The sequence below is a fragment of the Xenopus laevis genome, chromosome 6S, assembly GCF_017654675.1.
Source record: "Xenopus laevis strain J_2021 chromosome 6S, Xenopus_laevis_v10.1, whole genome shotgun sequence".
Taxonomy (NCBI): Eukaryota; Metazoa; Chordata; class Amphibia; order Anura; family Pipidae; genus Xenopus; species Xenopus laevis.
This window is the reverse complement of record NC_054382.1, coordinates 136,935,407-136,959,201: the sequence shown is the minus strand read 5'-3', so window position 1 is coordinate 136,959,201 and position 23,795 is coordinate 136,935,407.

The window sequence follows — 23,795 nt, the reverse complement described above, 5'->3', positions numbered from 1 at the left end:
TCTCCATTTCTTACTCAACTATTTAACAACACTATCAACCATAAACATCCACTACCTTCCAGTCTAATCTCCTTTACAAAGGTTATTCTCAAACAAGCGAAAAATCCTACCCAAATAAATTCATGTAAACCTATTGCCCTACTCAACCAGAATATAAAAATTTTCACCAAAATCTTTGCCAATTGTCTCTCAGTGGTTCTTCCAAATCTTATCTCTACTGACCAAGGGGGATTTGTCAAGGGGAGATCTGGAACTAAAAATATTAGAACAATTATTAATGCCACATATATTGCTAAGTCATAAAAGATACCAACTACTCTAGTAGGTATTGACGCACAAAATGCATTTGATAACATCTGCTGGTATCATTTAAACAACTCCCTATCTGTCTTTGGCTTTTCTGGACCCTTTACGGACCTTATAAAATTACTGTACTCCTCCCCGACTACGAGAATTGTTGCAGTGTAATGTCTAAAGTTATTCATTTGAGGAGAGGAACCAGACATGGCTGTCCTCTTTCACCACTTCTCTTTAACCTCTCCCTGGAACCTCTCATCAGATATTTACATAAATCTATTTACTTACCGGGTTTGGTAATTAATGGTGTTTCAGTTTAATTTAATTTCCTTTGCAGATGATATTTTGCTAATTATTAAGGATCCTAACATTAATTTGGAAGAAATATTTTCCATATTTCAAGACTTCACCGAGATTTTCGGATTTAAGATAAATATTAAAAAAACTGAGCTAATGGTTGTTTATGGTCAAACGTCCACCAAAATTCTGAACAATTTAGGAATAGAAAAAAGACAGACTTTTATAAAATACTTGGGTCTCCTTATAACTGTAGCCTTATATAGGTTATATTCATTAAATAGCTCTCCGGTAATAAAAAAGATCATACAATTTTGTGACAATGGATAAATGCAGCTTTATTTATTTTTTTATTTTTTTTTTTAAATTTGTTTTTTATTAACTTTTTTCAAAAAGACATACAAAGTACAGAAGAAAAGAGAGTCTTACAATTGTCTACCAAAGGTTACATATTAGGTACTACAAAGCAATATACATGCATTGGCTTCATGAGGAGCAATATCACCATGCCTAAGTCAGTGCTTGAAATGAGTGAGTAGCAGTGTCAGGCAACTCAAGCCAAGGACCCCATATCTTTAGGAATTTTTCCGGGCACCCTCTAGCTAAATACACTGCCTTCTGCAGGGGGAGAATTTCGTTTATCAGTCGTTTCCATCGAGTTAAAGAGGGAGGGGAAGTATCCTTCCAAGTCAACAAAATGGCTTTCTTAGCATAATAAAGTAATTGCAAATAAAACAATCTCTGGCACTGGGGGAAAGTAAGTGGTTCAGTGTGACCCATTAGACATAGCTCCGGGGAGCAAATATTCGGTAAGTCAAAACTAGATTGAATAAAATCTAGTACTCTCCCCCAGTAACCTTGAATACTAGGGCATTCCCAAAACACATGGAAGAGAGTACCAACCTCTACCCCACATTTGTAGCAGGTGTCTGGCGTTCCCGGGTAGATCTTGGCAAGCCGTTGGGGAGTAAGATACACCCTGTTGAAAATTTTTTATCTGTATCAGTCTATCCCTATTAGACATGAAAAGTTCTGGAATCTGCTCTATGACACCCGCCCAAGCCTCCTCATCCAGAACTGGGATATCCACTTCCCATTTTAGGCGTAAACGTTCCATATGTGAGCCCGAGGATTTCTGTAAAATAGCATAAATCCAAGATATGGCTTTTTGCAGCCCTGGCTGCCTGAGGTATCGTTCAAGCGAGCATTGGTTTAAGTTTAAAGGACGAACCCGAAACTGGGCCTGGAAGGCATGACTCAATTGCAGATAGCGAAATATCATATTAGTAGGGAGCTGGTGCTCTGTTCTCAAGGTCTGGAAGGGTTTAAGCTGCCCTCTCTCTACAATTTGGGTTAAGTATTTGATTCCCATAGACGCCCAAAGCCCAGAATCGGGAAGCCCCCTAAAGTGCTGGAGTTTGGGATTTTCCCATAAGGGGGTGCCAGGTGACCAGGTGTCTTGGTGGGGGTACATGCGCTCAATATATAAATTAAAAAATTTTACCACTGGGGTCATAGATGAAGTCTGAGGAAAAACGGAGTTCCCTCCTCTGTACAAATGATTTGCCAGAGCCTCAAGTGAGGTGGCACATGCCGCTTCCGCCAAAAGGGCATGATTATTCATATCAAACGTCAGCCACCAGTGAGCATAAACCAGTTGTGAGGCGTGGTAATAGAGTAAAAAATTTGGCAACGCCAGGCCTCCCCCTGATGCAGGGGCCTGGAGGGCTGTCAAACTGATGCAGGGGGCTCGATTCTCCCAGAGAAAGGAGCTGGTGATTTTGTCCAGTTGTTTAAACCAGCTTTGAGGTATATATGCTGGGGCATTATGAAGCTTATATAAGAATTTAGGCAGGAATACCATCTTGACAAGGTTCGCCCTTCCCACTAGGGAAAGAGGAAGGTTGGCCCAGGTGGTGGTTTTCCTGTGGTATTCTTGTAAGACGGGGTCTAAGTTGTTGGATATGTAGTCTTTGGGGTCTCTATGAATAATGACACCTAGGTACTTAAAGGAGCAAGTCCATTGCAGTGGGGAAGGAGTTCGAGCCAGGGGAGGTATCTGATCTATTGGAAATATTGTAGATTTCTCCCAATTTACCCTAAGCCCAGAGTGAACACCGAACTGGTTAACCACTTGCAGGAGCCTAGTTAGTGAGGCCCCCGGGTCTGCCAGGTATACCAGCATATCGTCGGCATACAAGGACACCTTCTCCTCCAGCTGACCTAATCTGAGACCAACTATGCCCGAATCTCTGCGAATCCGAATGGCCAGTGGTTCTATCGCTAACGCGAACAAAAGGGGGGAAAGAGGGCAGCCCTGTCTCGTGCCTCTATGTAGCTCAAACGGGTCTGAGAGGTAGTTGTTGATAAATGCAGCTTTAAATTTAAAAGGGAGAATTGTCCTCTATAAAATGATAGCATTTCCCAAATGCATCTATCCTCTGATAAACCTTCCTTTAATGCTAAAACACAAAGACATTAAGACTCATCACTCTCAAGGTTTCTTTGGGAAAAAAAACACGAAAATAGCTCTTCAAAAACTAAAGACTTCAAAAAAATATGGAGGAGTAGGAGTTCCAGATTACAGATTGTTTCATTTATCGGCCATTACTGGTTATATTTTAGAATGGATAACACTGGAAAATACACCAGTTAATCGAGCTGTTTTCAGAATTTAATGAAGATATTTTGGTAACAATGCATAAACCCTTTAGCATAAACATTTACCAATATTTAAAGAAAACCCATAGAGAATTATACACAAACTATTTAAATCCAACTATCAACTCACTCCATACTTACCAGTGATTAAAAATCGTTGTCTCCCAAGTTCAGCTTCTCCACCTTTTTCAACTTCCTGGAAATTTAAAGGAATAAGATTTCTACGAGAAATTATCTCTCCTATTTCAAAGAAAATATTATCTTGGGAAGACTTTAAGTCCAAATATTCAATTCTGGATAAGGAAAAATTCTGTTTCAATCAGTTGGTTCATTGGTCCAAAAGACTCTCTTCATTCTTACAACTCCTCCTTAACATAATTTTTCAATAAATTCTCTTCCTCTCCACCAGACAAAAAAGTCCGATTTATTCAGACATATTTTTGGAATAATAATAGCCTGGCATATAAGGGATTTCATTTTACATCAAAAAATAGCAATTATCTCAATTCATGCCCAAAATTTGACATTTTTCATTTAATTTGGAATTGCCCAATAATAGAAACTTATTGGATGGATCAATAATTTAAACTCTAAGTTACTATTTTCGTCAAAAATGGCTCTTTTAGCTGATGTTGCGGACATAGATTTCAACACCATAAAAAAGAATACAAAAGAGTGGAGTTTTTCAAATGTAACTTCATTTATTAAACTGACGGTGTCCGCAGCTCGCAGAATTATCTTTAAATATTGGATTAAGTCCACTTCACCTTCTGTTAAAGAAGTTCTATTAGTCTGTACATTAATGAAACTATAAACTTCAGTTTAGACAGCATGAAAAACCAAGAACAATTACCTTCCAAATGGAAAATTTATCTTCATGGCTTAGACAAGGAAGAAAGAGAAAATATTGATATATTCCTTAATGGTTCCAAGGATGAATACATTTTTATAATCTAGCCTTAACAATTTAACAAGTTAACAATTCAACCTTATATAACTATTGATCTATTTCACATTATCTACAGTAACTTGATCTTATGTTTCAAAGTTAATTTTTTTTTCTAGCTATAATTTCATGATCTCTTTTTCATATATTCAATTTTATTTTGGACATTTGTCCTACAGAATTTTTTTTTCGATATTGGATTCTATTTTCAATTTCTTTTATTCTGGCAGGATTGGATGTTATCCAATGTTATTGCGGTTTGTGTTTAATATTGTTATTGATATTACAATTGCACTTATCAATTGTACTCTTTTCAATATCTACTAATAAAATAGATTTACCAAAAAAAAAAAAAAAAAAAGAATGTTTTTGTATGTTTGGGTCGAGTGCATTTAGTTTTGGCAGGAAAAACCTCACTAAGGACAGTGGCAGAACAACTATAGTAGTTGGATTAGGAGAAGAGGTGGCTGAGATATTATAGTGAAGAGAGAGATGTGAAACGTCTAGTGTTTGCAAGACATGGTTTGTACATGTTTGGGGAGGAGCGGGGGGGTGGAGGTAGTTAGGATAGTTAAATATTAGCAGATTGTGGTGAGAGTGAGAAAATGGAAAATCAAATCAAACTTTTGTTTCCAGTACTGAATACATATTAGGGAGGGAAATACCTGCAACACCATTATCTATAGTAGTTAAGTTATACAACCACTGAGATAGTAATAATACTAGTACTTGCAGTGATCTTTGAGTCTCTTACTGTAGAAAAAGGACAGTAGAACCTACAGTACCTTACAACACCATTGCCTATTGAGAACAACCAGTCCATAGATTTTTGTGGTTGAATAAATACTCACCACTCTGTAACTGAAATACTTATTGTATTGTCATGCTCATTATTACTAGCAGGGATGATGAACCCTTCCATACTTACAAGTTAAATGAAACAGGTAGATGAGCTAGATAAAGGAACTTTAAGCTGTTGAAAGATAGATCATTTTTTGAAACCTTCAATTAAACAATGTTAATTATTATAGTGAATAACAGCTAGGTAAGATAACGCAGTGTAAAGTACTAGACAAGACAGCATTGTGTAAAAATGTCTATAGAAGACCAACTGAGCCAACATGAGAGCATAAATGATGTAACTATATACAACATATTGTGTTGAATTGGCTGCACTACAACAAATAGTACTAAAGATGAACTACAGAAGGTTAAAGATATCAAACCCACATTACAAGGTGATACATTGTTTTAATGCACATTATATTTACCTGCTGCAGCCGCAAGAAGAGTCATTGTAATAATGAGCTGAAAAGAAAATGCACAGTATAAAAGTAAAAAGGATAAGGCAGTAGCCTAATATAAGACATGTTCCATGGATACTTCAGTATCAATCTGCTGAAAGGTAAAAGATACTATATACATACTACAGCTATTGAAGTTTTTCCTCATTACTGGTACACTGATACATAACTTACTATACTACAACATCATTTTGAATGAACTTACAGAGGGACCTACTGTAAAAGAAAATGGTTTGGAATATTATCTGTAACTCACATGCGCAGAATCAGTAATGTAACCTCCTGTATTAAATAGGGTAATGTAAAATCAGATCTAACACAATGTAGAAGAGCAATACACAAAATAGATACTTTATTAGTGTAAATTTACGGTCACAATGACTAAGCATATCTGAGCTATTTTATCAGAGTCTTAATATTGTAGTAACCTGCAGCATCAATCCATGCAGAGAACCCTGTATGACTATAGACTTGTGTATTACAACTTCTCTACCTTCTTATTACAAGATACACTAACAGCTGAAACTGGAATATGCTACTGAAACGAGCTGCTAAACTTACAAGCAGAATCTTTGATTAACTGTTATATGATATATATATATATGCATAATAATATGCTGAATTTACCATGTGTTAGTTTACTGAAGTTGTACCATTATAAATTGAATTATAACTGATAGTATTTACCATTGAAGTACAAGATGTAACCTGTAAGAACAATAATTAATTGCAGATACCAAAGTATTAATACCTTGCCTGGTTACTTACAAGACCATAGCTCATAATTGGAGTTGTTCTGCACCAAGTTACCTGCACCACATCCGATGCATTTGCAGAGATGCTGAACCAGGAGCAACATGAAAAATTCTGTTAAGTTAGTTACATATGATAGTGCTGAACTGCAAGAAGTATGCAGTATTACTACGAAGAAAATGCATGTGATAGAACTGTAAAAACTATCAATAGTGAACTAAGTGTATTAAGGATGATAGTTGTGAAATAAAATCTTGATAATAATCAGATGATGCAACAACTATGAATGTATGGAATTAATATGCCACAAATTTGTATATGTATGAAGCATTTAGTAATGTAGCGCTATAGTAAACTGACTTGTGCTAGGGCCGTTTACTCTACTTTCCTTGGTGGGCTGAGACCACCGATGAGCTCTCTTTCTCATGGGTAAGCCCTCGCAGCGGGGTGGAGGCAAGGGTGTAGTGTAACTGTAACCTGATGCGATAGCACTATGATGGGCGCCAGTAGTTCTTTAACAGTTGAATAAAGAACAGTATTTATTGAACAAGAGCACAGAGATCATTTAGCACATTGATCCACAATGGAGTATAGAACATACACAGCAGCATAAAGGAAGCATATACTCACAGGACGTATAGGCTGAATCCCCACAGGCTAGGGAATATACAGCAGAGAGTAAGTTGACAGCATGTGATGGGTATTGCCCAGTTTTCAGGATATCTTCCAGTGGCAGACTAGGGGAACTCCTGACATCCCTATCTCAACACTTGGTTCCTTACTCTGGGTCAGTAATACCCTGGGATCTTAATCCCTCTAATCTCCTCAGTGGAGCCTTGAGCTGCTCAACTAATTAACCTCTCTATCACTCCTAGAGCAATCTATAAAACGAGTATAGCTGTCTAATTACTAGGGCCAAGGCGCCTAGGGTCAGCACTACCCATTCCCTTCCAGCCTGCTTGGTTGGGCTAAAGCAATGGACCCAGAGCACATGGTTCCTAAACCTTTTATACTCTAGCACAGCGCCATCTGGTGTACACTGTGTGAACTGCAGGGGTTACATAAGCACAAGGTCCCCATAAGGACCCACTGAGGTGTCCATATTACTAGGGATGTGCCTGTCTGTAATGTGTAAGGGTGTCTAAGATTTTCACATCCCTACATTAGTAACATAGTAAATATAGTAAATATGGATAGTACAATGCATGGCTTAAATTAATGAATAATTACATCTGCCATGATAACTGCAGATTTTCCAGTAATATGCTTATAGACAGTACGTTATATATATATATTGAGCTGTTGCATCATGAAAAAGGAAGAACTGCAAATGTACAGAATTAAAATACTTTGTAGTTGACAATTATTCTAATCTATAGAATACACAGTATATACTGAGAATTGTCATGAATTAACTGCAGAACATATGTTGCACTAAGTAGTTGCAATCTAGTATAAATATGATTTCATGTGCAACTTTATTATTAATAGTGACACCCAGAAAAAAGATGGACTGCCGAATGAATATTATTTAACATTGAGTATTTGCACCCAGTAAATGAGCTGGTGAATCCGCACCTGTGTATATATATAGTGTTTGCACTTATTATTAGCCTTAGAAAATTTGTAGAACTGCACATGCCTAATATTATACTTCATGATTTGCCTCATACAGTACATATACATTATGTGTAACGTTGAGTAATTGGTACATGGTAAAATGATGAGTGTATATAAATATCTATACACATATACACACATACACACATACACACACACACACACACACACACACACACACACACACACACACACACACATACACACATACACACATACACACATACACACATACACACTGAGTAATCTCAATCTAGTAGCAATTTGGAATCAAAAATAATGATCACCAGATGCATAAATATATACCAAGTAGCTGCATAGATAATATACTGAGTTGTTGCAGACTACAGATTGTATAGTATAAACTGAGAGTATCTGACTGAGACAAACAGCTTTTTCTTTTCTCTGTTTGGGATAAACACGTAGATACATTAAGTGCATTTATTTTCTTTTTGTGTTTTAGCTTTAGAGTTTCTAAGGGGAACATTTTTTGAAAAAAAGTTAATAAGGGGTTAAAGCACTGCGTATTTATATAAATAAATGATGATGATTTTCCTGCTGGTAGCAAATAGCATTTTTTCCCCTCTTTCCTTCTTTCATCAGGTAAAGTCTGATCAGGCTTTGTGTGCTTTGGTTGAAACCTTAACTTTGGGAATTCAAAGCCAGTGTGGGAGCTGCTAAGTGAGTGTTGCATGTGATCTAAGTGTTGCATGTGAATTAAGTGTTCAGTAGCGTTAAAAACCAAAAAGGTGTTTGTGAGGAATTACATTTGGGAGACTGTAAGTACCAGTGTAAATATGAGTGTAAGTGGGTTTCCTGGTATCAGTCAGTGTCACATGTATGTGGTGTTGGAGCAGCAGTTCCAGGCAGTATTTACATGTGAGAGATGTCTTGGGTTTTCATCTTGGAATCTGAACTGTAGACTCTAAGGGGGGAACTTGCAGCACTGAGGGGCAAACGTGGGGGAGGAAAGGAGGTCACAGAGCAACCACTGGCAGGGGCTAGTGGAGTGGGGGGAAGTGAAGGGGCAGTGGAGGCTAATGAGGGAGGAAGGTTTGTGACAGTCAAGAGGGGAAGTAGGGGACATAAGGATAGGGGGGCTGGTCCACAGTTTGTCCAAACAGCAAATTCACTGTTTTGGCTGAAGATACTGGGGAGGAAAACTCTGAACAGGCGTTTATGGAGCAGGCTGACTCTCAGAGCACCCTGAGGGCAGTGGTTCTAATACGGGTGGTGGGGGGAGTGCAAAGAAGGAAAGGCAGGTTCTAGTTATAGGGGATTGAATTATTATAAAGGTGGATAGAGAAATCTGCCATGCCCAACAGTCTGCTGCTTGCCTGGTGCTAGGGTTCAGCATGTGGTAGAACGAGTGGACAGATTATTGGGAGGGGCTGGGGAAGACCCAGGAGTTGGGGTACACATAGGTACCAACGACAAAGTTGGTGGTGGTGAAGTCCTCAAGAACAATTTTAAAAAACTAGGTGCAAAGCTGAGTGCGAGGACTTCCAAGGTCATTTTCTCAGAGATATTCCCTGAGCCACGAGCAACACTAAGGAGACAGCGGGAGTGTAGGGAGATTAATGTGGGGCTGAGAGATTGGTGTAGGGAGGAAGGTTTTGGGTTTTTGGAGAACTGGGCTGATTTCTCAGTCGGCTACAGGCTCTTTGCTAGGGATGGGCTGAACCTCAATGATGATGGTGCAGCTGTTTTGGGGGAGAAGATGGCTAGAGGGTTGGAGGAGATTTTAAACTAGGTGTGGGGGGGAGGGTTCAGTAAAATATTCAGTGGAAGACAGGTTAGATGAGATAGTGGGCAAAGAAATGGAAAATGGGGGAGGAGATTTGGCTGGGGGTTAAGGATAGGGAGGAGCACATGTCATATGTTCAATATGGTGCCAGTATTAAATGTATGTTTGTAAATGCAACGAGTCTGACTGGTAAAATGGGAGAACTGGAGATGCTGGAGGGAAAATATGATGTGATTGGCTGAAACATGGCTGAATGAGTCACATGACTGGCCAGTAAATATCAGTGGCTATACTTTGTTTCGGAGGGACAGAGGCAATAGAAAAGGAGGAGGGGTATGTTTGTATGTTAGGCAGGATTTAAAAGCTTATATAAAGGAGGAGGTTATGTTAGAAAATGAGGGGGCAGAAGTCGTATGGGTGGAGTTCTTCACCAATTGTAAAGAGTCCAGCAAATTAATTGTAGGCGTCGCTATAGACCCCCTAATGTAAGTGACGAGGAGGAGGCGAAGCTCCTGATGCAAATAGAAAAGGCTGCTAGTTTAGGTAAAGTAATGATAATGGGGGATTTTAATTAGCCAGATATTGACTGGAGCAACAGTACTGCCAGATCAGTTAATGGGAACAAGTTTATAAACTGTTACATGACAATTTTATGGCACAGGTTGTTGAGGAGCCAACCAGAAAAACTGCTATTCTGGATCTAGTGATCTCTAATGAGCCAGAACTTATAGCAAATGTGCAAGTCATTGATCCCCTGGGTAATAGTGACCATAATGTTATATCATTTAATGTCTGGTGCAAAAAACTAATATATACTGGGGCAACAAAAACCAGGAATTTTGCAAAAGCTAATTTTAGTGCCTTGAGGGCTGCCCTACAGAGTATTGATTGGGGAATTAGGTTTTCAGCTAAAAACACAGAACAGAAATGGTTGTCATTTAAAATGGTACCAGTATGGTTGTAACAGATACAGAAAAGGCAAATGTGTTAAATCAGTTCTTTTCTTCAGTGTATACAATAGAGGAGTGTGAGTTCCCAGGCTCACTTTATAACTGCACTAATGGCTCAGCTCAATCTAGTCAGTGGCTGACTCAGGATATGATTCATAAAGCTTTAATACAAATTAATGTAAACAAGGCTCCAGGGCCTGATGGCATACACTCCCGGGTTCTAAGAGAGCTTAGTTCAGTTTTAGACCAGCCCCTATTTCTGATTTTCTCAGATTCACTTTCATCTGGTATGGTGCCTATGGATTGGAGAAAAGCTGATGGTATTCCAATATTTAAAAAGGGATTACGATCTCAGCCTGGCAATTATAGGCCAGTAAGCTTGACATCTGTGGTGGGCAAATTATTTGAAGGCTTGTTAAGGGATCACATTCAAAATATTGTTCTAATGAATGGCATTATGAGCAGCAATCAGCATGGCTTTATGAAGGATAGGTCATGTCAGAGTAATTTGATTGCTTTTTATGATGAGGTAAGTAAGATTCTGGATAGTGGGGGGCAGTAGATGTGATCTATTTGGATTTTGCCAAAGCGTTTGATACTGTGCCCCACAAACGACTGCTTTCTAAACTAAGGTCTGTTGGGCTTAATGAAGTCGTTTGCACATGGATAGGAAACTGGCTACAGGATCGGGTACAGAGGGGGGTTGTTAATGGGACATTCTCTACTTGGAGTAAGGTTCTTAGTGGGGTCCCTCAGGGCTCAGTATTGGGGCCACTTTTATTTAACTTGTTCATTAATGACTTAGGGGAGGGTATTGTAAGTAATGTATCAGTGTTTGCAGATGACACAAAACTATCAGCCCAATTAATTCCATCCAGGATGTGGCACTTGCAACAGGATCTTGACTAACTGGCAATCTGGGCAGCTAAGTGGCAAATGAGATTCAATGTTGATAAATGTAAAGTCCTGCACCTGGGATGTAACAATATCCACTTATACCCTTAATGGGACTGCACTAGGCAAATCCATAATGGAGACGGAGCTTGGAGTCCTTGTAGATAATAAACTTGTCTGTAGCAAGCAATGCCAGTCAGCAGCATCAAGGGCAAATAAGGGCTTGACTTGTATTAAATGGGGCAGAGAGTCACGGGAGGAGGGGGTCCCACTGTATAGAGCACTGGTAAGGCCCCATCTAGAATATGCCCTACAGTTTTGGTCTCCATCACTCAAACAGGACATTATTGTATTAGAGAGGGGACAGAGAAGGGCAACTAAGCTGGTAAAGGGAAAATCTTAGCTATGAGGAAAGACTGGCCAAATTGGGGATGTTCACTCTGCAGAAGAGGCGCTTAAGGGGTGATATGATAACTATGTATAAATATATAAGGGGATCATATAATAATTTCTCTAATGCTTTATTTACCAGTAGGTCTTTCCAGCTGACACAAGGTCACCCATTCCGATTAGAAGAAAAGAGGTTCCAGCTAAATATTGGGAAGGGGTTTGTTACAGTGAGAGCTGTGAAGATGTGGAATTGTCTCCCTGAATCAGTGGTACAGGCTGATACATTAGATAGGTACAAGGAAGGGTCGGATGCTTTATTCACCAGTAGCTCCTCCCAGCAGACAGGAGGGAGCCAATGAGATTAGAGGAGGGAAAGGGGTGTTACAGGGAGAGCTGGGAAGTGAATCAGGGGTACAGGCTGATACATTAGATAGGTACAAGGAAGGGTCGGATGCTTTATTCACCAGTAGCTCCTCCCAGCAGACAGGAGGGAGCCAATGAGATTAGAGGAGGGAAAGGGGTGTTACAGGGAGAGCTGGGAAGTGAATCAGGGGTACAGGCTGATACATTAGATAGGTATAAGAAGGGGTTGGATGGTGTTTAGCAAGTGAGGGAATACAGGGATATGGGAGAGAGCTCATAGTACAAGTTGATCCAGGGATTGGTCCCATTGCATTTTGGAGTCAGGAAGGAATTGTTTCCCCCTCTCAGTCAAATTGGAGAGGCTTCAGATGGGTTTTTTTCCTTCCTCTGGATCAACTGGCAGTTAGGCTAAAAGGTTGAACTTGATGGACGTGTGTCTTTTTTCAATCTTACTTAATATGCTACTAGTATAATCTACTGGTGACAACCTGGTAGCATTGTAACTTCAGAGAGGCAATAATATAACATACTGATTGCAACAGTGACCACAAGCATGAGGTGTTACTGTGTTAAATTGATTTAAAATTAACATGTAAATACAGATGAACTGTTGCTATAAAAAGTATTAACATATTGAATTTACATGTGGTAATATAAATATGGAGATGCAGACTGGCCTCCAAATCATATTAGTAGGAAAACAAGCTGCAAGTCCTAGTCCACCAAAGACAAAGGTGATCATATCAGAATAGATAATGGCTTGCCTAGGCCTGGATAAAAGTATTCATACCCGTAGTCTGTATACAACATACATTGTGGTTATACACACCTTACACACTGCAGGCAAATAAAAATGATCTTGAACACTGTAGGCAAATCTATTAAGCTGCTTGAGCTGGAAGGTAATCAGGCAATATAAACCTTTTCTTCAGTTAAGTGCTTTATTAACAAGCTTTACAATATCACTATACAGGTAAATCTATTAAACTGAATCAGCTAGAAGTTCATCAAATTACCCTGCACACTGCTAATTACCAGACTCTGAGATTCCCATAATGAAGGTTCCTCCCAAGATGCTGAATTTCTCAAGATATATCAACGACACTCTGATATTCTCCTGTAGGTCCCCCACTTAACTAGAACTGCCTCCCAGTACCTTTAACTGGGGGAAAAGGAAAATCAGTGTTTAAAACACTCTGTGGCATAGAAATTTGCCTATTGATATTAAACTCATTGTACTTACACAGCAGCCTTCATGCTATTAAACAGAGTTTACCTGAGAAGAGCACTTGTCCTCATTAAATTCTCAAATCATTTGTGATACAACCATTGACTTACTGCGCGAGTTTAACCACCATGAGGCTTACTGCGATGTATCCCCAACGGAAAGACATGGTCTGGATCGGACCCTCACAGGATTCATTTAGTAAACCCTGGAGCTTCAGCAGTCACAGGCCAGAGACCCTGCTGGTATTGGCATGAAAATAAAGATGAATTCCTGGGCTGGAATTCAAATTTATTGCTATTTCCTGCGTGTCACGTGACCAGGGATTAACCTATTAGTACCCACTTGCCATGTGAAGTACAGGACAATGGTGAGATAGTAAAATAGGACATTGAACAGAATCTGGATAAAAGATCCAGTGATTTACTATTGGAAAGAGAAGGAGAGTCTGAGCACATAGATAAGTATAGGGAGGATGTCAGTGAAAGAAGCTAAAACATATCAAGGTTCTGCAGATTGTTTACAGGCATATTAAAGGTACATTAATATGATGGATGGGGTGTCAGATAAAAGGTTACGCACAGGAGACAAAGCAGTGAAATTCAGAGGTTGGTTTAGAAGTGGATATAGGACAGCAGTGCAAAATGATACAGGAGAAAACAACCTAATGTAGTGACTCAAATGAGGAAAAAGACACAGAAGAAATAGGTGGAAGAAATGTAAAAGTGCTGCAAGAGGAGAGAGGTAACATTACCCAACCCCCAGCTCACATTTCCAGGTCTGGGAGTATGAGTAAGGTTTGGGCCCCAATAGTGATGCAGCGTCAGTGAGAGAAAGTCAGGTTTCAGTAATATCCAACAGATTAAAGGAATTAGTGAAGAAATAGTCATATGGAGCAGTGAGATTCTTACAAATGGAGCGGATGTTCCAGAGAACACAGGTAAGATTAACTATGTTTTTGGGTATAAGGGTAATACTTGTGTAAACCTGGCATTTAGTAAAAAAAAGTAGAGAGGCCTTGGTTGTGAAATAACTTGGATGGTGTAAGGGCCAGGGTTGAGGCAAATGTCACCAGCTGAAATCAATAGAAAAGAGAGAAAAGCTAAGTGTGAATTGGATTTGTAAGTTCTAAATTTGTATGAAGAAAAGTCTTTTCCTGGGACAACAAAAGAATATTTTGTATACGTCATGTTAAAAGTGAAAAGAGGAGCGGAAAGGAGAGAAGCTAAAATTTCTATATTTTCCTGAATTAGTGGAGTTGGTGGAAGAAAAACTTTCTGGAAGGATGAAGGTGGAGAAATATAGTATAAAAAATGTTATAGTATAGAGTAAAACACTTACCAGCTACAAACCTCCAATTTATTCCAGATGGTTCAATGATGTTTGTAGAGAATCCAGTGTCTTCAACCTTGTCAGTGCCTTGTCCAACTGCCATGTTTAACTGCCATATAGTAGCACTTGTAAAATATTAGCACTTAGGAAATGTTAGCACTAGTGCCATGCCCCTGACACTAGTGCCATCCCCTAGATTGAGTCTAAAATTATAAACAGATAATTTAGAAAACCAGAGCCTAATTAACTAATTAATCAATAAAACAGAGATCAAACAGCAGAGTTTTAAAAACCCAAGAACCAAGTTTGGCCATATAGAAAAACCCTCTACATTTACCAATTAGAAATGTGTGCATGAGTTAGCTATCACAAAAAGGCCTAACAAACATAACTTAAAAGTCTTCTTCATTTCCATATCGGTCAAAGTTGACCAATCACAAGAGGACTTTCCAATCCATGTTAAAGACTGCCTGTCAAACAACATAGCCTTTTGCCTACTATAGATTCCTCCTTGCCATACAAAGAATAGGAAGACCCACAGCCTTCTATGACAAGAGCTGTCAGTCCCATATCCCTTTGCCTAGGCTCTATGGCAAATTAGCCATTGCCTAAGCACTCCCATGATAAAATCTAACATTCCAACACATGGCCATGTGTTGACCTGTGCCTAGTAAGCCTCAACTTCCCTATCCCGTAATACCATAGGGAGAGGAAAAAAACGGCAAAGTCTTCTTCATTTCCATATCGGTCAAAGTTGACCAATCACAAGAGGACTTTCCAATCCATGTTAAAGACTGCCTGTCAAACAACATAGCCATTTGTCTACTATAGATTCCTCCTTGCCATACAAAGAATAGGAAGACCCACAGCCTTCTATGACAAGAGCTGTCAGTCCCATATCCCTTTGCCTAGGCTCTATGGCAAATTAGCCATTGCCTAAGCACTCCCATGATAAAATCTAACATTCCAACACATGGCCATGTGTTGACCTGTGCCTAGTAAGCCTCAACTTCCCTATCCCGTAATACCATAGGGAGAGGAAAAAAACGGCAAAGTCTTCTTCATTTCCATATCGGTCAAAGTTGACCAATCACAAGAGGACTTTCCAATCCATGTTAAAGACTGCCTGTCAACAACATAGCCCTTTGCCTAGACTCTATGACAATTTGACATTGCCGCTATCCCGTAATACCATAGGGAGAGGAAAAAAACGGCAAAGTCTTCTTCATTTCCATATCGGTCAAAGTTGACCAATCACAAGAGGACTTTCCAATCCATGTTAAAGACTGCCTGTCAAACAACATAGCCATTTGTCTACTATAGATTCCTCCTTGCCATACAAAGAATAGGAAGACCCACAGCCTTCTATGACAAGAGCTGTCAGTCCCATATCCCTTTGCCTAGGCTCTATGGCAAATTAGCCATTGCCTAAGCACTCCCATGATAAAATCTAACATTCCAACACATGGCCATGTGTTGACCTGTGCCTAGTAAGCCTCAACTTCCCTATCCCGTAATACCATAGGGAGAGGAAAAAAACGGCAAAGTCTTCTTCATTTCCATATCGGTCAAAGTTGACCAATCACAAGAGGACTTTCCAATCCATGTTAAAGACTGCCTGTCAAACAACATAGCCTTTTGCCTACTATAGATTCCTCCTTGCCATACAAAGAATAGGAAGACCCACAGCCTTCTATGACAAGAGCTGTCAGTCCCATATCCCTTTGCCTAGGCTCTATGGCAAATTAGCCATTGCCTAAGCACTCCCATGATAAAATCTAACATTCCAACACATGGCCATGTGTTGACCTGTGCCTAGTAAGCCTCAACTTCCCTATCCCGTAATACCATAGGGAGAGGAAAAAAACAGCAAAGTCTTCTTCATTTCCATATCGGTCAAAGTTGACCAATCACAAGAGGACTTTCCAATCCATGTTAAAGACTGCCTGTCAACAACATAGCCCTTTGCCTAGACTCTATGACAATTTGACATTGCCGCTATCCCGTAATACCATAGGGAGAGGAAAAAAACGGCAAAGTCTTCTTCATTTCCATATCGGTCAAAGTTGACCAATCACAAGAGGACTTTCCAATCCATGTTAAAGACTGCCTGTCAAACAACATAGCCATTTGTCTACTATAGATTCCTCCTTGCCATACAAAGAATAGGAAGACCCACAGCCTTCTATGACAAGAGCTGTCAGTCCCATATCCCTTTGCCTAGGCTCTATGGCAAATTAGCCATTGCCTAAGCACTCCCATGATAAAATCTAACATTCCAACACATGGCCATGTGTTGACCTGTGCCTAGTAAGCCTCAACTTCCCTATCCCGTAATACCATAGGGAGAGGAAAAAAACGGCAAAGTCTTCTTCATTTCCATATCGGTCAAAGTTGACCAATCACAAGAGGACTTTCCAATCCATGTTAAAGACTGCCTGTCAAACAACATAGCCTTTTGCCTACTATAGATTCCTCCTTGCCATACAAAGAATAGGAAGACCCACAGCCTTCTATGACAAGAGCTGTCAGTCCCATATCCCTTTGCCTAGGCTCTATGGCAAATTAGCCATTGCCTAAGCACTCCCATGATAAAATCTAACATTCCAACACATGGCCATGTGTTGACCTGTGCCTAGTAAGCCTCAACTTCCCTATCCCGTAATACCATAGGGAGAGGAAAAAAACGGCAAAGTCTTCTTCATTTCCATATCGGTCAAAGTTGACCAATCACAAGATGACTTTCCAATCCATGTTAAAGACTGCCTGTCAACAACATAGCCCTTTGCCTAGACTCTATGACAATTTGACATTGCCGCTATCCCGTAATACCATAGGGAGAGGAAAAAAACGGCAAAGTCTTCTTCATTTCCATATCGGTCAAAGTTGACCAATCACAAGAGGACTTTCCAATCCATGTTAAAGACTGCCTGTCAAACAACATAGCCATTTGTCTACTATAGATTCCTCCTTGCCATACAAAGAATAGGAAGACCCACAGCCTTCTATGACAAGAGCTGTCAGTCCCATATCCCTTTGCCTAGGCTCTATGGCAAATTAGCCATTGCCTAAGCACTCCCATGATAAAATCTAACATTCCAACACATGGCCATGTGTTGACCTGTGCCTAGTAAGCCTCAACTTCCCTATCCCGTAATACCATAGGGAGAGGAAAAAAACGGCAAAGTCTTCTTCATTTCCATATCGGTCAAAGTTGACCAATCACAAGAGGACTTTCCAATCCATGTTAAAGACTGCCTGTCAAACAACATAGCCTTTTGCCTACTATAGATTCCTCCTTGCCATACAAAGAATAGGAAGACCCACAGCCTTCTATGACAAGAGCTGTCAGTCCCATATCCCTTTGCCTAGGCTCTATGGCAAATTAGCCATTGCCTAAGCACTCCCATGATAAAATCTAACATTCCAACACATGGCCATGTGTTGACCTGTGCCTAGTAAGCCTCAACTTCCCTATCCCGTAATACCATAGGGAGAGGAAAAAAACGGCAAAGTCTTCTTCATTTCCATATCGGTCAAAGTTGACCAATCACAAGAGGACTTTCCAATCCATGTTAAAGACTGCCTGTCAACAACATAGCCCTTTGCCTAGACTCTATGACAATTTGACATTGCCGCTATCCCGTAATACCATAGGGAGAGGAAAAAAACGGCAAAGTCTTCTTCATTTCCATATCGGTCAAAGTTGACCAATCACAAGAGGACTTTCCAATCCATGTTAAAGACTGCCTGTCAAACAACATAGCCATTTGTCTACTATAGATTCCTCCTTGCCATACAAAGAATAGGAAGACCCACAGCCTTCTATGACAAGAGCTGTCAGTCCCATATCCCTTTGCCTAGGCTCTATGGCAAATTAGCCATTGCCTAAGCACTCCCATGATAAAATCTAACATTCCAACACATGGCCATGTGTTGACCTGTGCCTAGTAAGCCTCAACTTCCCTATCCCGTAATACCATAGGGAGAGGAAAAAAACGGCAAAGTCTTCTTCATTTCCATATCGGTCAAAGTTGACCAATCACAAGAGGACTTTCCAATCCATGTTAAAGACTGCCTGTCAAACAACATAGCCTTTTGCCTACTATAGATTCCTCCTTGCCATACAAAGAATAGGAAGACCCACAGCCTTCTATGACAAGAGCTGTCAGTCCCATATCCCTTTGCCTAGGCTCTATGGCAAATTAGCCATTGCCTAAGCACTCCCATGATAAAATCTAACATTCCAACACATGGCCATGTGTTGACCTGTGCCTAGTAAGCCTCAACTTCCCTATCCCGTAATACCATAGGGAGAGGAAAAAAACGGCAAAGTCTTCTTCATTTCCATATCGGTCAAAGTTGACCAATCACAAGAGGACTTTCCAATCCATGTTAAAGACTGCCTGTCAACAACATAGCCCTTTGCCTAGACTCTATGACAATTTGACATTGCCGCTATCCCGTAATACCATAGGGAGAGGAAAAAAACGGCAAAGTCTTCTTCATTTCCATATCGGTCAAAGTTGACCAATCACAAGAGGACTTTCCAATCCATGTTAAAGACTGCCTGTCAAACAACATAGCCATTTGTCTACTATAGATTCCTCCTTGCCATACAAAGAATAGGAAGACCCACAGCCTTCTATGACAAGAGCTGTCAGTCCCATATCCCTTTGCCTAGGCTCTATGGCAAATTAGCCATTGCCTAAGCACTCCCATGATAAAATCTAACATTCCAACACATGGCCATGTGTTGACCTGTGCCTAGTAAGCCTCAACTTCCCTATCCCGTAATACCATAGGGAGAGGAAAAAAACGGCAAAGTCTTCTTCATTTCCATATCGGTCAAAGTTGACCAATCACAAGAGGACTTTCCAATCCATGTTAAAGACTGCCTGTCAACAACATAGCCCTTTGCCTAGACTCTATGACAATTTGACATTGCCGCTATCCCGTAATACCATAGGGAGAGGAAAAAAACGGCAAAGTCTTCTTCATTTCCATATCGGTCAAAGTTGACCAATCACAAGAGGACTTTCCAATCCATGTTAAAGACTGCCTGTCAAACAACATAGCCATTTGTCTACTATAGATTCCTCCTTGCCATACAAAGAATAGGAAGACCCACAGCCTTCTATGACAAGAGCTGTCAGTCCCATATCCCTTTGCCTAGGCTCTATGGCAAATTAGCCATTGCCTAAGCACTCCCATGATAAAATCTAACATTCCAACACATGGCCATGTGTTGACCTGTGCCTAGTAAGCCTCAACTTCCCTATCCCGTAATACCATAGGGAGAGGAAAAAAACGGCAAAGTCTTCTTCATTTCCATATCGGTCAAAGTTGACCAATCACAAGAGGACTTTCCAATCCATGTTAAAGACTGCCTGTCAAACAACATAGCCTTTTGCCTACTATAGATTCCTCCTTGCCATACAAAGAATAGGAAGACCCACAGCCTTCTATGACAAGAGCTGTCAGTCCCATATCCCTTTGCCTAGGCTCTATGGCAAATTAGCCATTGCCTAAGCACTCCCATGATAAAATCTAACATTCCAACACATGGCCATGTGTTGACCTGTGCCTAGTAAGCCTCAACTTCCCTATCCCGTAATACCATAGGGAGAGGAAAAAAACAGCAAAGTCTTCTTCATTTCCATATCGGTCAAAGTTGACCAATCACAAGAGGACTTTCCAATCCATGTTAAAGACTGCCTGTCAACAACATAGCCCTTTGCCTAGACTCTATGACAATTTGACATTGCCGCTATCCCGTAATACCATAGGGAGAGGAAAAAAACGGCAAAGTCTTCTTCATTTCCATATCGGTCAAAGTTGACCAATCACAAGAGGACTTTCCAATCCATGTTAAAGACTGCCTGTCAAACAACATAGCCATTTGTCTACTATAGATTCCTCCTTGCCATACAAAGAATAGGAAGACCCACAGCCTTCTATGACAAGAGCTGTCAGTCCCATATCCCTTTGCCTAGGCTCTATGGCAAATTAGCCATTGCCTAAGCACTCCCATGATAAAATCTAACATTCCAACACATGGCCATGTGTTGACCTGTGCCTAGTAAGCCTCAACTTCCCTATCCCGTAATACCATAGGGAGAGGAAAAAAACGGCAAAGTCTTCTTCATTTCCATATCGGTCAAAGTTGACCAATCACAAGAGGACTTTCCAATCCATGTTAAAGACTGCCTGTCAAACAACATAGCCTTTTGCCTACTATAGATTCCTCCTTGCCATACAAAGAATAGGAAGACCCACAGCCTTCTATGACAAGAGCTGTCAGTCCCATATCCCTTTGCCTAGGCTCTATGGCAAATTAGCCATTGCCTAAGCACTCCCATGATAAAATCTAACATTCCAACACATGGCCATGTGTTGACCTGTGCCTAGTAAGCCTCAACTTCCCTATCCCGTAATACCATAGGGAGAGGAAAAAAACGGCAAAGTCTTCTTCATTTCCATATCGGTCAAAGTTGACCAATCACAAGATGACTTTCCAATCCATGTTAAAGACTGCCTGTCAACAACATAGCCCTTTGCCTAGACTCTATGACAATTTGACATTGCCGCTATCCCGTAATACCATAGGGAGAGGAAAAAAACGGCAAAGTCTTCTTCATTTCCATATCGGTCAAAGTTGACCAATCACAAGAGGACTTTCCAATCCATGTTAAAGACTGCCTGTCAAACAACATAGCCATTTGTCTACTATAGATTCCTCCTTGCCATACAAAGAATAGGAAGACCCACAGCCTTCTATGACAAGAGCTGTCAGTCCCATATCCCTTTGCCTAGGCTCTATGGCAAATTAGCCATTGCCTAAGCACTCCCATGATAAAATCTAACATTCCAACACATGGCCATGTGTTGACCTGTGCCTAGTAAGCCTCAACTTCCCTATCCCGTAATACCATAGGGAGAGGAAAAAAACGGCAAAGTCTTCTTCATTTCCATATCGGTCAAAGTTGACCAATCACAAGAGGACTTTCCAATCCATGTTAAAGACTGCCTGTCAAACAACATAGCCTTTTGCCTACTATAGATTCCTCCTTGCCATACAAAGAATAGGAAGACCCACATCCTTCTATGACAAGAGCTGTCAGTCCCATATCCCTTTGCCTAGGCTCTATGGCAAATTAGCCATTGCCTAAGCACTCCCATGATAAAATCTAACATTCCAACACATGGCCATGTGTTGACCTGTGCCTAGTAAGCCTCAACTTCCCTATCCCGTAATACCATAGGGAGAGGAAAAAAACGGCAAAGTCTTCTTCATTTCCATATCGGTCAAAGTTGACCAATCACAAGAGGACTTTCCAATCCATGTTAAAGACTGCCTGTCAACAACATAGCCCTTTGCCTAGACTCTATGACAATTTGACATTGCCGCTATCCCGTAATACCATAGGGAGAGGAAAAAAACGGCAAAGTCTTCTTCATTTCCATATCGGTCAAAGTTGACCAATCACAAGAGGACTTTCCAATCCATGTTAAAGACTGCCTGTCAAACAACATAGCCATTTGTCTACTATAGATTCCTCCTTGCCATACAAAGAATAGGAAGACCCACAGCCTTCTATGACAAGAGCTGTCAGTCCCATATCCCTTTGCCTAGGCTCTATGGCAAATTAGCCATTGCCTAAGCACTCCCATGATAAAATCTAACATTCCAACACATGGCCATGTGTTGACCTGTGCCTAGTAAGCCTCAACTTCCCTATCCCGTAATACCATAGGGAGAGGAAAAAAACGGCAAAGTCTTCTTCATTTCCATATCGGTCAAAGTTGACCAATCACAAGAGGACTTTCCAATCCATGTTAAAGACTGCCTGTCAAACAACATAGCCTTTTGCCTACTATAGATTCCTCCTTGCCATACAAAGAATAGGAAGACCCACAGCCTTCTATGACAAGAGCTGTCAGTCCCATATCCCTTTGCCTAGGCTCTATGGCAAATTAGCCATTGCCTAAGCACTCCCATGATAAAATCTAACATTCCAACACATGGCCATGTGTTGACCTGTGCCTAGTAAGCCTCAACTTCCCTATCCCGTAATACCATAGGGAGAGGAAAAAAACGGCAAAGTCTTCTTCATTTCCATATCGGTCAAAGTTGACCAATCACAAGAGGACTTTCCAATCCATGTTAAAGACTGCCTGTCAACAACATAGCCCTTTGCCTAGACTCTATGACAATTTGACATTGCCGCTATCCCGTAATACCATAGGGAGAGGAAAAAAACGGCAAAGTCTTCTTCATTTCCATATCGGTCAAAGTTGACCAATCACAAGAGGACTTTCCAATCCATGTTAAAGACTGCCTGTCAAACAACATAGCCATTTGTCTACTATAGATTCCTCCTTGCCATACAAAGAATAGGAAGACCCACAGCCTTCTATGACAAGAGCTGTCAGTCCCATATCCCTTTGCCTAGGCTCTATGGCAAATTAGCCATTGCCTAAGCACTCCCATGATAAAATCTAACATTCCAACACATGGCCATGTGTTGACCTGTGCCTAGTAAGCCTCAACTTCCCTATCCCGTAATACCATAGGGAGAGGAAAAAAACGGCAAAGTCTTCTTCATTTCCATATCGGTCAAAGTTGACCAATCACAAGAGGACTTTCCAATCCATGTTAAAGACTGCCTGTCAAACAACATAGCCTTTTGCCTACTATAGATTCCTCCTTGCCATACAAAGAATAGGAAGACCCACAGCCTTCTATGACAAGAGCTGTCAGTCCCATATCCCTTTGCCTAGGCTCTATGGCAAATTAGCCATTGCCTAAGCACTCCCATGATAAAATCTAACATTCCAACACATGGCCATGTGTTGACCTGTGCCTAGTAAGCCTCAACTTCCCTATCCCGTAATACCATAGGGAGAGGAAAAAAACGGCAAAGTCTTCTTCATTTCCATATCGGTCAAAGTTGACCAATCACAAGAGGACTTTCCAAACCATGTTAAAGACTGCCTGTCAACAACATAGCCC